This window comes from Tamandua tetradactyla, chromosome 1, assembly GCF_023851605.1.
Source record: "Tamandua tetradactyla isolate mTamTet1 chromosome 1, mTamTet1.pri, whole genome shotgun sequence".
Taxonomy (NCBI): Eukaryota; Metazoa; Chordata; class Mammalia; order Pilosa; family Myrmecophagidae; genus Tamandua; species Tamandua tetradactyla.
In genome coordinates, this window is record NC_135327.1 from 86,340,895 (window position 1) to 86,355,324 (window position 14,430).

The window sequence follows — 14,430 nt, forward strand, 5'->3', positions numbered from 1 at the left end:
GAAATTACAAGAGAAATGAGTAAATATCTTGAGGTGCATGAAAATGAAGAAAACATATCAAAATTTTTGAGATGCTGCAAAGGCAGTGCTGAGAGGGGAATTTATTGCCTTAAGTGCCTATAAAGAACGAAGAAAGAGCAAAATTTGAGGAATTAACTCTTCACTGGGGAGAACTAGAAAAAGAAAACTAGCCCTGAAGCAAACAAAAGGAAAGAAATTATGAATATAAGCGTAGAAATAAAATAAATTGTGAATATGAAAACAATTGAGAAAACAATTGAGAAATTTAACAAAACCAGGACTTGGTTCTTCAAGAAAATCATTCTTTGAGAAAATCGATAAAATTGATGGACCCTTAGGGCCCAGAGTAAGAAAGAGGTCCTTTAATCCTGTAGAGATTATTGTAATGCCTGAATACATCCTAGAGTATATTAAGCAGATAATAAAAAAACTATTGGCAAAGTCCCTTGATAGATGGGAGAAAGAATAGGGAACTATTAAACCTTACCATCAGGGAATCCCCTGATACTGTGTCAAACTTTGGGACACCCAAATCAACAGGCCATGCCCTCAATCCCGAGGTTTATTCTTGTGAAGCTTATGTAGATAGTGGAGAAGCTTAGCCTACCTATCCATATGCCTTAGAGTTACTTTCTGGAGGATCTCTTTTGTTACTCAGATGTGTCCTCATTCTCTCTAAGCCCAACTCTGCAAGTGAAATGATTGCCCTCCCCCCTACATTGGACGTGACATCCAGGGGTGAAATTTTCACTGGCAACATGGGAGATGATTCCCGGGGATAAATCCAGCCCTAGGAATTGTGGGATCAACAATTCCATCCTGACCAAAAGGGGGAAAAGAAGTGTAACTAATAAAGTATCAGTGGCGGAGAGAGCTCAACTAGAATAGAGAGGCTACTCTGGAGGTTGCGCTTATGCCTGCTTCAGTTAGCCCTTGCTACCTATCATAACCTGCCAACCCCCAACCAGGACCATTCCAGCCAATTCTAATGAACACATAGGGCAATATATAAGATTCCACAAGGGTTCCACACACTAGAGTAACTTTCCAGAAGCCTACAACCTCCAGATGGGTCCTTGGTCCAAATAAGTCCTGAAACCTAGAGGGCCCAGCCTCTCCAGAACATCAGATAGTTCTATATCCCTACCCCATATTAGTGAAAGACCCTTCCAATATAAAAAACTTAGAATGGCCATAGACCAAACACCCCTAAAGAGAGGGATGGAAAGATCAAAGGTGATGGTGGAGTTGTACAGTGAAGATAGGATTTAACAAACGAATAAGAATGTTGAATTATTAAATCGATCACTTTTAATCTCCAGTAGCTTAGAGCAGCTAGAAGTGAAACCTAAAATTGTGGAATTGTAATCCATATCAACCTCTGAAATATGTTCTACAACTAATTGTGGTGCCGTGCTTTCATATTTATTTTTTTTTTGTATTTGTTATTTTTCACCAAAAAAAGAAGGAAAAAAAAAGTCGATTGTGATGATAAAAAAATGCTTAAACCTTTTAGTCTCCTATATTCTGGAACAGTCAGAAGGAAAAATCTGAGAAGATCACATGGTAGCCTATGACAAACTCTGGGATCTGTCCTGTAACTACTTGTTGAAGAGTGCTTTGAAGACTATTGCTTTTTTATTGCTTTGCTTTGTATATATGTTATACTATGCAATAAAAATGTTTAAAAAATTGATGGGACCTTAGCTAGGCCAATACAAAATAAAGAGGGAGGATACAAATAAATAAAATCAGAAATTGAAGAGGGGACATAACCACTGACCCTGCAGAAATAAAGTAGATAATGAGAGGATACTGTGTGTAACTATGTGATAATAAACTAGATAACATAGATGAAATGGAGAACTTCCTAGAAAGGCCTGAACAACCAACAGTGACTCAAGAAGAAATAGACAGCCTCAACAATCCAATCATAAGTAAAGAGATTGAATCAGTCATCAAGAAGCGCCCTAAAAAGAAAAGTCCAGGACCAGATGGCTTCGCATGTGAGATCTACCAAGCATTCTAAGAAATAATTAGTACCAATCCTGCTCAAACTTTTCAAAAAAATTGAAGAGGAGGGAAAGCTTCCTAACTCATTCTATGAAGCCAACATCACCCTCACACCTAAGCCAGAGAAGGACACCCCAAGAAAAGACAGTTACAGACTAATCTCTTAAATGAATATAGATGCAGAAATTCTCAAGAAAATATCTGAAAATATAATCAGCAGCACTTTAAAGGAATTATGCATCATGACCAAGTGGAATTTATTTCCAGGTATGCAAGGCTAGTTCAACACAAGAAAATCAATTAATTTAATACACCATACTAACAAATCAAAGCAGAAAAACCACGATTATCTCAATTGATTCAGAAAAGGCATTTGACAAAATTCAACATCCTTTCTTGATGAAAACACTTCAAAGGATAGGAATAGAAGGAAACTTCCTCGACATGATAAAGGGAATGTATGAAAAACCCACAGCTAACATCATCCTCAATGGGGAGAGCCTGAAAGCTTTCCCCCTAAGATCAGGAACAAGACAAGGATGTCCATTGTCACCACTGTTATTCAGCAGTGTGCTGGAAGCTCTAGTCAGCATTTAGACAAGAAAAAGAAATAAAAGGCATCCCATTGGAAAGGACAAAGTAAAATTCTCACTGTTTTCAGATGACATGATACTATATGTTGAAAATCGCGAAAAATCTTCAGCAAAGCTACTAGAGCTAATAAATGAGTATAGCAGAGTAGCAGGGTTCAAGATCAACACCCGAAAATCAGTAGTGTTTCTATACAGCAGTGATGAGCAATATGAAGAGGAAATCAAGAAGAAAAACCCAATTTGCAATAGCAACCAGAAGAATCAAATATTTAGGAATAAATTTAAGGATACAAAAGACATATATGCAGAAAACTACAATAAATTGCTAAAAGACATGGAAGACCTAAATAAATGTAATTATATACCATGTTCATAAATTGGAAGACTAAATATAGCTAAGATGTCAATTACCCAAGTTGATTTATAGATTCAATGCAATACCAATTAAAATCCCAATAATTTGCTTTGCAGAAATAGAAAAAACAATAACTGAATTTATTTGGAAGACCAGAGTGCCCTGAATAACTAAAAATATCTTGAGAAGGAAAAATGAAGTGGGAGGTGTCACATTACCTGACTTTAAAGCATATTATGAAGCTGCAGTGGTCAAAACAGCAGGTAGTGGCATAAAGATAGATATACTGACCAATGGAATCAAATTGAGTATTCAGAAATAGACCCTCTCATCTATTGGCATCTTTGATAAGGTGCCTAAGCCAACCCATCTGGGACAGAGCAACCTCTTCAATAAATGATATTTGGGAACTAGATTTCATATGCAAAAGGAGTGGATATCCATATGCATCCCTTGTACAAAAATTAACTGAGAATGGATCAAAGACTAAGCATTAGAATTAAGGCCATAAAACTGTTAAAAGAAACTGTAGGGATATATCTTGCAAATCTTGTGGAAAGGTAAGGCGTTTGGGATATATGAGTTCTTTTTTATTCTTTTTCTTTTTTTGAGTGATGCCAGTGTTCTAAAAATGATCATAGTGGAGAATACACAACTATGTTATGATATTGTGACCTATTGATTGTACAGTATTGAACTGTATGTGTGTGGCTATTTCTCAATAAAAAATATTTTAAAAAATATAATGCAAATATAATGAGAAAATGTAATACACATTATTTTTATTCAGAAAATGTAAAAAGTAAAACTAAGACCCATGGTTTCATCATTTAGACTAAAAAAAAAAAAAAGACATGTATATATTATTTTTGGGTGCAAGGTCCAGGAATCAAACCCGGGTCTCCTGCATGCAAGGCGAGCATTCTACCACTGAACCACCCAGACACCCAACATGATTAGATTTTTTCCAAACAGGATATACAAATTGTAAAAAGCACATGAAAAGATGGTCAGCATCACTAGCTATTAGGGAAATGTAAATTAAAACCACAATGAGATACCATTTCACACCTACTAGAATGACCTATTGAAAAAACAAAACAGAAAACTGCAAATGTTGGAGAGGATATAGAGAAACAGAAAATTATTCACTGTTGGCAGGAATGTAAAGTGGTGCAGCCATAATGTAAAATGGTGCTGAGATCCATTGGGCAGTTCCTCAGGAAGCTAAGTATAGAACTGCGATAGGATCTGGCAATCCTGCTACTAGACTTATACCCAGAGAGTGGAAACCAGGGACACGAACAGATATTTCCCACCAGTGTTCATTGGAGCGTTATTCACAATTGTCAAAAGATGGAGACAACCCAAGTGTCTCTCAGCTGATAAATGGATAAACAAAATGTAGTATATACATGTGATGGAATTTTATTCAGTAGCAAGAAGGAATGAAGTCCTGAAACATGCAACATGGATGAACTTAAAGGACATTATGTTGAGTGAAGTAAGTCTGATACAAAAGGACAAATATTGTATGACCTAACTAATATGAACTAAATATAATTAGCAAATTCATGATGTTAATATCTAGAAAATTCTATCCAAGTCATTTGCCCATTTTTTTATTTGTTTGATTGTCTTTTTGTTGTTGAATTGTAGGATTTCTTTTAAAATTCTTCATATTAAACGCTTATCAAGAATGTGGCTTCAAAATATTTTTTTGCCATTCTGTAGGGTGTCCTTTTGCTGTAATGATGAAGTCCTTTGATTCAGAAAATCTTATCATTTTAAAGAGGCCTCATCTATCTATTGTTACCTTTTTTGCTCAAGCTTTTGATATAAGGTCTGAAAAAACTTTGTCTAACACAAGGTGCTGAAGCTGTTTCCCTATGTTTTGTTTGAAGAGTTTTATATTTCTGGCCTTTATATGTAGGTTTTTTTATTTTGAATTCTTAAATATACTGTGAGGTGTAGGGGTCCATCTTCATTCTTTTGCTTATGAATATCAGGTTATTTCAGCACCATTTATTGAAGACAGTATACTTTCCCCATTGCATGGACTTGCAGCCTTGTCAAAATTCAATTGGCCATCAATGTGGGGGTCTGCCTGAACTATCAGTTTGATTCCATTGGTCTATATATTTCTCCTTGTGCCACCACCATGCTGTTTTCACCACTTTAGCTTTGTAATAATTTTTTAAAACTTTTTTTATTGTATAGTATAACATATATACAAAGCAAAGAAATAAAAAAGCAATAGTTTTCAAAGCACTCTTCAAAAAATGGTTACAGGATAGATCCCAGAGTTTGTCATGGGCTATCATATGATCCTCTCATATTTTTCCTTCTAGCTGCTCCAGAATATAGGAGGCTAGTGGGCTTAAATGCTTTTTTATCATCATGTCGACTTTTTTTCCTTCTTTTTTTTGTGAACAATAGCATATATACAAAAAAGCTATAAACTTCCAAGCACAGCACAACAATTGGTTTTAGAACATATTTCAGACTTCTTTGTAATAATTTTAAAATCAGTTAGTGAGAGTCCTCTGACTGTTCTTTTTATTAATGGTTTTGGCTATTTGGGGCCTGTTCTAGTTTGCAAGCTGTTGGAATGTGATATACCAGAAATGAATGGCTTTTCAAAAGAGGAATTTATTAAGTGTACAGTTCTAAGGCCGTGGAAATGTTCAAATTAAGGTAAGGCTATAAGAGTGTCCAAATTAAGTAAGGCTATCAGAGTGTCCAAATTAAGGCATCCAGGGAAAGATACCTTGGTTCAAGAAGGCCAATGATGTTAAGGGTTTTTCTCTCAACTGGAAAGGCACACGGTGAACATGGCAACATCTGCTAGCTTTCTCTTAAGGTTTCTCCAACAGCTTCTGGCTGTGTGGGCACTCAAGTTTTTCCAAAATGGTTCCTCTTAAAGGGCTCCAGTAAGCAACCCTACCTTGAATGGGTGGAGACACATCTTCATGGAAGCCATGTGATCAAAGTTTACCACCCACAACTGGGTGGGTCACATATCCATGGAAACAATAAAAAAGATACCACCCAGCAATATTGAATGAGGATTAAAGGACATGGCTATTCTGGGGTATACAACAGATTCAAACTGGCACAGGGCCTTTCATTCTTCCATATGTATTTGATGATTTTGGTCTATAAATTTCCCTGTGACATTTGCCTTCCCTGTGTTCCATCAATTTTGATATGTTGTGTTCTTGTTTTTGTTCATCTCTTGATAATTCCTGATATCCTTCTAATTTCTTCTTTGACCCATGTGTTGTTTAAGAGTGTGTTATTTAACCTCCATATATTTGTGGGTTTCTCAGTTCTCTGCCAGTTATTGATGACCATCTTCCTTCCACTGTGGTCAGAGAAGATGCTTTATATAATTTCAGTCTTTTTAATTTATTGATATTTGATTTGTGACCTAACATATAGTCTCTCCTGGAGAATGAGCCATAAGTACTTGAGAAGAGAGTATATCCTGCTGTTATGGGGGTGTCATATTCTATGTATGTCTGTTGGGTCTATGTCAGGTATCATATTGCTCAAGTTCTCTACTTCTTTATTGATCTTCTGTCTAGATATTCTGTCCATTGATGAAAGTGCTGTTTTGAAGTTTTCTACTATTGTTGTAGAAGTATCAGTTTCTCACTTTAGTTTTGCCAGTGTTTGTCTCATGTATTTTGAGGCACTGTGGTTAGGTACATAATATTTATAATTGTTAGTTCTTACTGGTGGGTCAACCCTTTTATTAAAATATAGTATCCTTCTTTGTCTCTTGCAATAGCTTTTGACTCAAGTCTATTTTGTCTGTTATTAGTATAAGTACTCTAGCTCTCCTTTGGTAACTATTTGGATCAATTATCTTTTTTGATCCTTTCACTTTCAGCCTAATTGTGTCTTTTATGAGCATCATATATTTGGATTGTGCTTTTTTATCCATTCTGCCAGTCTGTGTCTTTTGATGGGAGTGTTTAATCCATTAAGATTCATTGTTATTACTGAAAAGGCAGGCATTTTTTCAGCCACTTTATCCTTTGTATTTTATATATCTTTCTTGTCTTTTTCCTTTATTGCAGCCACCTTTTGCATATAGTTAATCTTTTATGATGTAACTGATTGATCCCTTTCTCCTTTCCATTTCTGTATATTTTTAAAATACTTTCTTTGTGGTTACCTGTCTATAACTTACTAGTTTGAAAAAATATCAATTACAATAGTTTGCACATTGTCTCCTCCCATATCCGTTTCCCCTCTTTATCAGGAAATAAGATTTCAATTTCAATTAAGATTTCTTCAACGATTGTATTCTGACTCTTATAGGAATTAAAGAGTATATTTATAGAGAGAATATACAGTACTATTGCATTTTGCTGTTACACAGTTAGTTACCTTTACTGAAGATCTTCACTTCGTCATTAACCCTCATTTTTTGTTTTTATTATGAAATATAACATATGTACAAAGAAGAGAAAGAAAAAGCAACAATTTTCAAGATATACTTTAGCAAGTAGTTACAGAACAGATTTCAGAGTTTTGTTATTGGTTTCTTGGAAGCCAACTCTTAGGTCTCATAATAAGTACTCTTAGCTTCTCCACTAAAGAAGTGTTTCATAAATGCAAGCCTTAAAATCAAGGGCTTGGCCTATTTTGTTGGGAGTTCCCAGTGGTTGAGAGGGTACCCAGAATTTCCCAGATGGGAAAGTTTAATAGTTCTGTATTTTTTTTTCTTCTGACCTTCAAGGGACTCTACCAGTATTTTTTGATTATCAGCCCACCAAAGTTGGGGCGTATCCAGGTATTATATTGAGCTATACAGAATTACAAGGCCTCATTCCCATTCTGGACTCCAGGAGTTTGGGTTGTTTAAATGAGTTTTCCAGACAAGTTGATTTAGATTGTGTGTTACAGAAAATTTAGGTTCTAGACTACAATTATCCTTTCTGCCTTTGGTCTTATACTTAGGGGAAGGTCTAGAGTATATACACTATGATCTTTTACCCTGTATTCTGATTTATTTTCATCCCAGCCAGATCAGCTATGTTTTTTATCTCTAATTCAAGCCTGATCTCTTTTTCGGTTACTTTAACTGTTATTATATATAGTTGTACTAATTTTCAGAGCCCCAGCACTCTATTTCTGGGTCTTGTGTGTCATATTTACTCAAAATTCCAGGGAAATACCATCTGATATACATATAGCTCAGTGTCTCAGTGTCTGGAAATAGAACTTCAGACTAAGTGTGGCTGCTATAAGGGCTTACAATCTAGTCTCCAATTTTCTTAATAGTATTTTCTGGAGAAGAACTTAGCATATTTGTTCTTTTGTTTCTGACTTTTTTTGACAACACAGTTCCCCCCAAATTTATTTGATTTGTTGCATGCCTCTTGATACCCTTCCTTTTTATAACCACACCACATTCTGTCATATAAATATATCAGAGTTTGCCATTCTGCTTCTTAGTTTTTGTACTCTTCAGCTCCCTCCATCTTTTGGATATCATGGATAACGTCTAAAATAAATAAACCGTACCTTACAGTGTCCTCACTTGGTTGTACAATCAGCAGGATTCTCAATTTTAGAAAATTTAGATTTTCATTGGTCCATAGAGACAAAGAACCAACAAACACAGCCTCACCAAATATCAAATCAAAACTACCCCTTCCCCCAGTTAGTTGCCCTTGGTAATGCTATTATACTGTTGATGTCTTCGTATTAACTATTGGCTATAGCATGCAATTTCAGTTTTCCCTCATACCCCTCTACTATTGACTTTTTGTCTAATATCAAACTTTTGAAATAGTTCTTGTGAAAACTTTTTTATTATCGTAGATTTAATCAATGGGATACATGGCACTGTACATCGCTATCCCTGTTCAATCATATTCACCTTCAATATGACAATGTTACTTAACACCCCACTAATTAGTTACCATCACTTCTATCCGTTTCCTTGCACTTAAGTTCATCCTCATTGGGTAGCCTTTCCCCTGTCTCTAGCTTCTGTGTACCCTAGGTTTGCTATATTCTACAGTGTGGACTCTGAGATCACCTTTACTAGAGTTATAATAGTGAAGTCATACAGTATCTCTCTTTTTGCGTCTGATATATTTCACTTAGTATTATGTCCTTAAACTTCATCAGCGTTGCCATACGCTTCAGGACATTATTTCATCTTACACCACATTTTGTCTATCCACTCATCTGACATGGGCACCTGAATTGTTTCCATCTTTTGAATAGTGCTGCCATGAACATCGGTGTGCCATGAACAACATGTTTTGTATCACTGCTTTCAGCTCTTTTGGGTGTATACTGAGTATTGGTATTGCTGGGTCATATGGTAACTCAATATTTAGTTTTCTGAGTAATCGCAAGTGTTTCCCACCAAGCAGCTCACTGTACCCCTATACATTTCCACCAGCAGTGAATAAGTGTTCCAATTTCTCCACATTCTCTACAACATTTGTAGTTTTCTGTTTGCTTAATAGCAGCCATTCTTATAGGTGTGAGGTGATACCTCACTGTCGTCTTGATTTGCATTTCCTTTATAGCTAATGAAAATGAGCATCTCTTCATGTGCTTTTTTTAGAAAAGTGTCTGTTCATATCCTCTGCCCATTTTATAATTGGATTGTTTCTTCTTTTCTTGTTGAGCTATATAATTTCTTTGTGTATATAGGATATCAACCCTTTATCCAGTATGTGGTTTCCAAGTATTTTTTCCCATTGAGGTGTTTGACTCTTTACCTTTTTGACAAAGTCCTTTGAGGCATAGAGCTTTTGATTTTAAGGAGTTCCCATACATCTATTTTTTCTTTTGCAACTAGTGCTTTAGGTATAAAGTTTAAAAAGCTACCTCCTATTACTAGGTCTTGAAGATGTTTCCCTGCATTTTCTCCTAGAAGTTTTATGATACTTGTTCTTACATTTAGGTTTTAAATCCATTTTGAATTAATTTTTGTGTAGTGTGTAAGGTAGGAGGTCCACTTTCATTCTTTAGGCAATTGATATCCAATTCTCCCATGCCCATTTATTGAAGAGACTATGCTGTCCCAGTTCACTGGATTTGGGGGTCTTATCAAAGAACAATGGTCCATAGATTTGGTGCTGTATCTCTTCACTTGATTCCATTGATTGATACTTCTGTATTTGTGCCAGTACCGTGCTACTTTAACCGCTGTGGCTTTATAGTGAGCTTTAAGTCAGAAAGTGATAGTCCTCCCTTTGCTCTTCTTTTTTAGGATATCTTTAGCTATTCAGGGTCTCTTTCCCTTCCAAATAAATGTGATGACTAGCTTTTCCAAGTCTTCAAAATAGGTTGTTGAGATTTTGATTGGTACTGCATTAAATTTGTAGATAATTTGGGTAGATTTGACATCTCAATGACATACAACCTTTCTATCCATGCACACGGAATATTTTTCCATATTTTTAGGTCATTTTTTACTTCTTTTAGCAGTGTTTTGTAGCTTTCCATGTATAAATCCTTGACATCCAAGGTTAGGCTTATTCCTAGATACGTGGTTCTTTGGTTGCTAGTTTGAATATATATTTTTCCTTAATTGTCTCTTCAGTTAGTCATTACTTGCATATAAAACATTACTGATTTTTGTACATTAATCATGTATCCTGCCACTTTGCTGAATTTGTCTCTTAGCTTAGGTAGCTTTGTCATAGATTTATTAGGGTTTTCCAAGTATAGGATCATGTCATCTGCAAATAATGAAAGTTTTACTTCTTCCTTTTCTAATGGGATGCCTTTTATTTCTTTTTCCTGTCTAATCACTCCAGATTGGACTTCTTGTACAATTTTGAATAATAGTGGTGACAGTGGGCATACTTGTCTCATTCCCAATCGGGGAAATGCTTTCAATCTTTCACTGTTTAGTATGATGCTGGCTGTCTATTTTTTATATATGTCCTTCATGATATTGAGGAATTTCCTTTGATTCCTAGCATTTGAAGTGTTTTTATCAAGAAAGGATGCTGAGCACACCAATGTTTATAGCAGCATTATTTACAATTGCAAAGAGATGGAAACAGCCAAAATGTCCATCAACAGACGAGTGGCTAAACAAACTGTGGTATATACATACGATGGAATATTATGCAGCTTTAAGACAGAATAAACTTATGAGGCAAGTAATAACATGGATGGACCTAGAGAACATTATGCTGAGTGAGACTAGCCAAAAACTAAAGGACAGATACTGTATGGTCCCACTGATGTGAACCGACATTAGAGAATAAACTTGGAATATGTCATTGGTAACAGAGACCATCAGGAGATAGAAATAGGGTAAGATAATGGGTAATTGGAGCTGAAGGGATACAGACTGTGCAACAAGATTGGATACAAAAACTCAGAAAGGGACAACACAATACTACCTAATTGTAATGTAATTATGTTAAAACACCGAATGAAGCTGCATCTGAGGTATAGTTTATTATTATTATTATTTTTTTAATTAAAAATTTTTTTTCTCTCTATTATGGTTTTATTTCTTTTTCTGTTGTCTTTCTATTTCTTTTTCTAAATCGATGCAAATGTACTAAGAAATGATGAATATGCATCTATGTGATGATATTAAGAATTACTGATTGTATATGTAGAATGGAATGATTTCTAAATGTTGTGTTAATTTTTTTTAATTAATAAAAAAAAAAGGATGCTGAACTTTGTCGAATATTTTTTCTGCATCCGTCAATATGATTTTGTGATTTTTCCCTTTCAAATTGTTAATGTGGGAGGCTGGGGACTCCCATTGGTGCACAGTGAGTCTCTGGTGGTGATGGCTTATGCAAAGTTTTTGGATGCACCCTTGGAAGTCAGTGTTATAGATAACACCTGGAGAGATTCAAGAGAAGATGTACCAGTGTTGACAACTGAATACAATGTTGTTCTCAGCAAAAACACTAAACTCTTTAAGAAAACAGAAATATAATGCTGATTATGAACTCTTGGCAAAATAAGGGGCAGATATACTGGCTTACATTGCTCTCCTTGAAGAGGAGCTTCTTCCTGCAGTGCTTCACACATTCTGGACTGACAGTGATAATTACTTTTCTGTGACAAAGCCATGGTTTGCGCCATGAATTCCTTTTCCCTTGAGTTTGATCCTTCCTGGAAGACTGTCTAAAGGAGCATCGAACAGGATTCTCCTGACTAAAGATGAACTCCCTCTCTACCACCTCTGAGAAGTGGTAGCACAGATATACAGAGATGCCAAGGAGTGCCTAAATTTTCTGTCACACAGATTGGGAACATCTCAGTTTTTCTTTGGAGATATGCCTTCTACCTTGGATGCCTATGTATTTGGTTTTCTTGCACTTTACAAAGTGCACTTTCCTAAAGTCATGTTACAAGAACATTTGAAACAGGTCAACAACCTGTGTTGTTTTGGGAATGACATCTTAAATAGTTACTTTAGGCTTAATATTGCAGGTGGATGACAATCTTTGCCAAAGCCCTCAACTTCCTCCTCAGAAACTGCCAACACTCAAATTGACTTCAGCAGAGGAAGGAAGTAATTCCTTATAATGACTATTACCCTAACAGTCATCATGCTTTGTGCCTGCTTTTGCCTTCAAGTCATATGATTGCTGTAGTAATTCTTACACTTAGTGTGTTAAGTTAACAGGAGAACACCATTAACAGGTGTGCTGGTTTGAAAGGAAGTATGCCCCCTAGAAAAGCCATGTTTTAATATAAATCTCATTTCTTAAAGGTAGAATAATCCCTATTCAATACTGTATATTTGAAACTGTAATGAGATCATCTCCCTGGTTGATGTGATTTAGTTGAGAATGGTTGTTAAACTGGATTAGGGGATGACATGTCTCCACCCATTTGAGTGGGTCTTGATTAGTTTCTGAAGTCCTATAAAAGAGGAAACATTTTGGAGAATGAGAGATTCAGAGAGATTCAGAGAGAGCAGCACCATGGAGCAGAGTCCACCAGCCAGTGACCTTTGGAGATGAAGAAGGAAAACTCCTCCTGGGGAGCTTCATGAAACCGGAAGCCAGGAGAGAAAGCTAGCAGATGATGCCGTATTTGCCATGTGCCCTTCCAGCTGAGAGAGAAGCCCTGACTGTGTTCACCATGTACCTTCTCACTTGAGAGAGAAACCCTGAACTTCATTGGCCTTCTTGAATCAAGGTATCTTTCCCTAGATGCCTTTGATTAGACATTTCTTTAGACTTGTTTTAATTGGGACATTTTCTTGGCCTTAGAACTGTAAACTAGCAACTCATTAAAATCCCCTTTTTAAAAGCCATCTGTTTCTGGTATATTGCATTCTAGCAGCTAGCAAACTAGAACAGATTTTGGTACTGGAGAGTGGGGTGCTGCTGTTGCGGTTTGCAAATACCAAACATGTTGGAACGGCTTTTTAAATGGATAAAGGGAAGAATCTGGAGGAGTTGTGAGAAGCTTGATAGAGAAGGCCTAGAATGCTTTGGAGAGACTGTTGGTAGAAATGTGGACTCTAAAGACACTTCTGATGAGGCCTTAGACAGAAATGAGGCACGTGTTATTGTAAACTGGAAGGAAAGTGAGCCTTGTTTTAAAATGGCAGATAATCTGGCAAAATTGACTAGTGGCTTTGGCTGGAAGGCAGATTGTAAAAGCCATGAACTTGGATATTTAGCAGAAGAGATCTCCAAATTAAATGTCGAAGGTGTGTCCTGGTTTCTCCTTGCAGCTTATAGTGAAATGCATTCCAGCAGCTAGCAAACTAGAACAACAGGTATAAGGAAAACTTTAAAACAAAAACAAAAAGCAAAAATTGTTAATGTGGGGACTTCCTGGAAGATGGCAGCTTAGTAAGACGCATGGATCTTAGTTTCTTCTCCAGGACACCTACTAGGGGAGTAGAAACGATACAGAAAGTGCCCAAAGCCACAACAGAGATAAAAAAGACAGCGTACCCCATCCTGGAACGGCTGGCTGGCTGAGAGAAGCAGCTCGGGTGAGATCGCCGAGGCGCGCGGGCCTTACCGGGCGGGGTGGCAAGCGGCCAGAGTTACTCCCTTCCCCCTTCCCGGGCCGGCTGGGAGAATTGGAGAGGTGGTCCCCTGAAACCAAGGCGACTGGCGCCCACACCACGCGCAGCCCCCGGACCAACTGAGAGAATTGGATCGGAAACCCCCAGGCCGCGGAGAACGGTGACCCCGTGACTCCCGGGGAACGTGCACTCTCTCGGGCGGGCCGCTGCCGCTGGCGCCCTCCCGCCACGCTTGTTGCCCAGGGCCGACTAGGAAATTCGGATGGGCTCTTTCCCTGGCTGCGGCGACCAGCAACCCCCCCTGCGTTTGGACCCCGGGCCGGCTCAAGCCGCTTCGGCTAGCGAACCCCCAGGATGGCGAGAGTTTTCCAAAGTTTAAGGTCCCACAGCACCTTTTACTGGTGGGACCCGCAACAAACGTGTGCCACGAG

The 14,430-nt window shown here is 37.2% G+C and overlaps 1 pseudogene; it reads left to right on the top strand.

Moving 5' to 3' along the window:
• Nucleotides 1-11,788: 11,788 nt before the first annotated feature.
• Nucleotides 11,789-12,685, top strand: LOC143685078 (metaxin-3 pseudogene; annotated as a pseudogene).
• The last annotated feature ends 1,745 nt before the right edge of the window (nucleotides 12,686-14,430 follow it).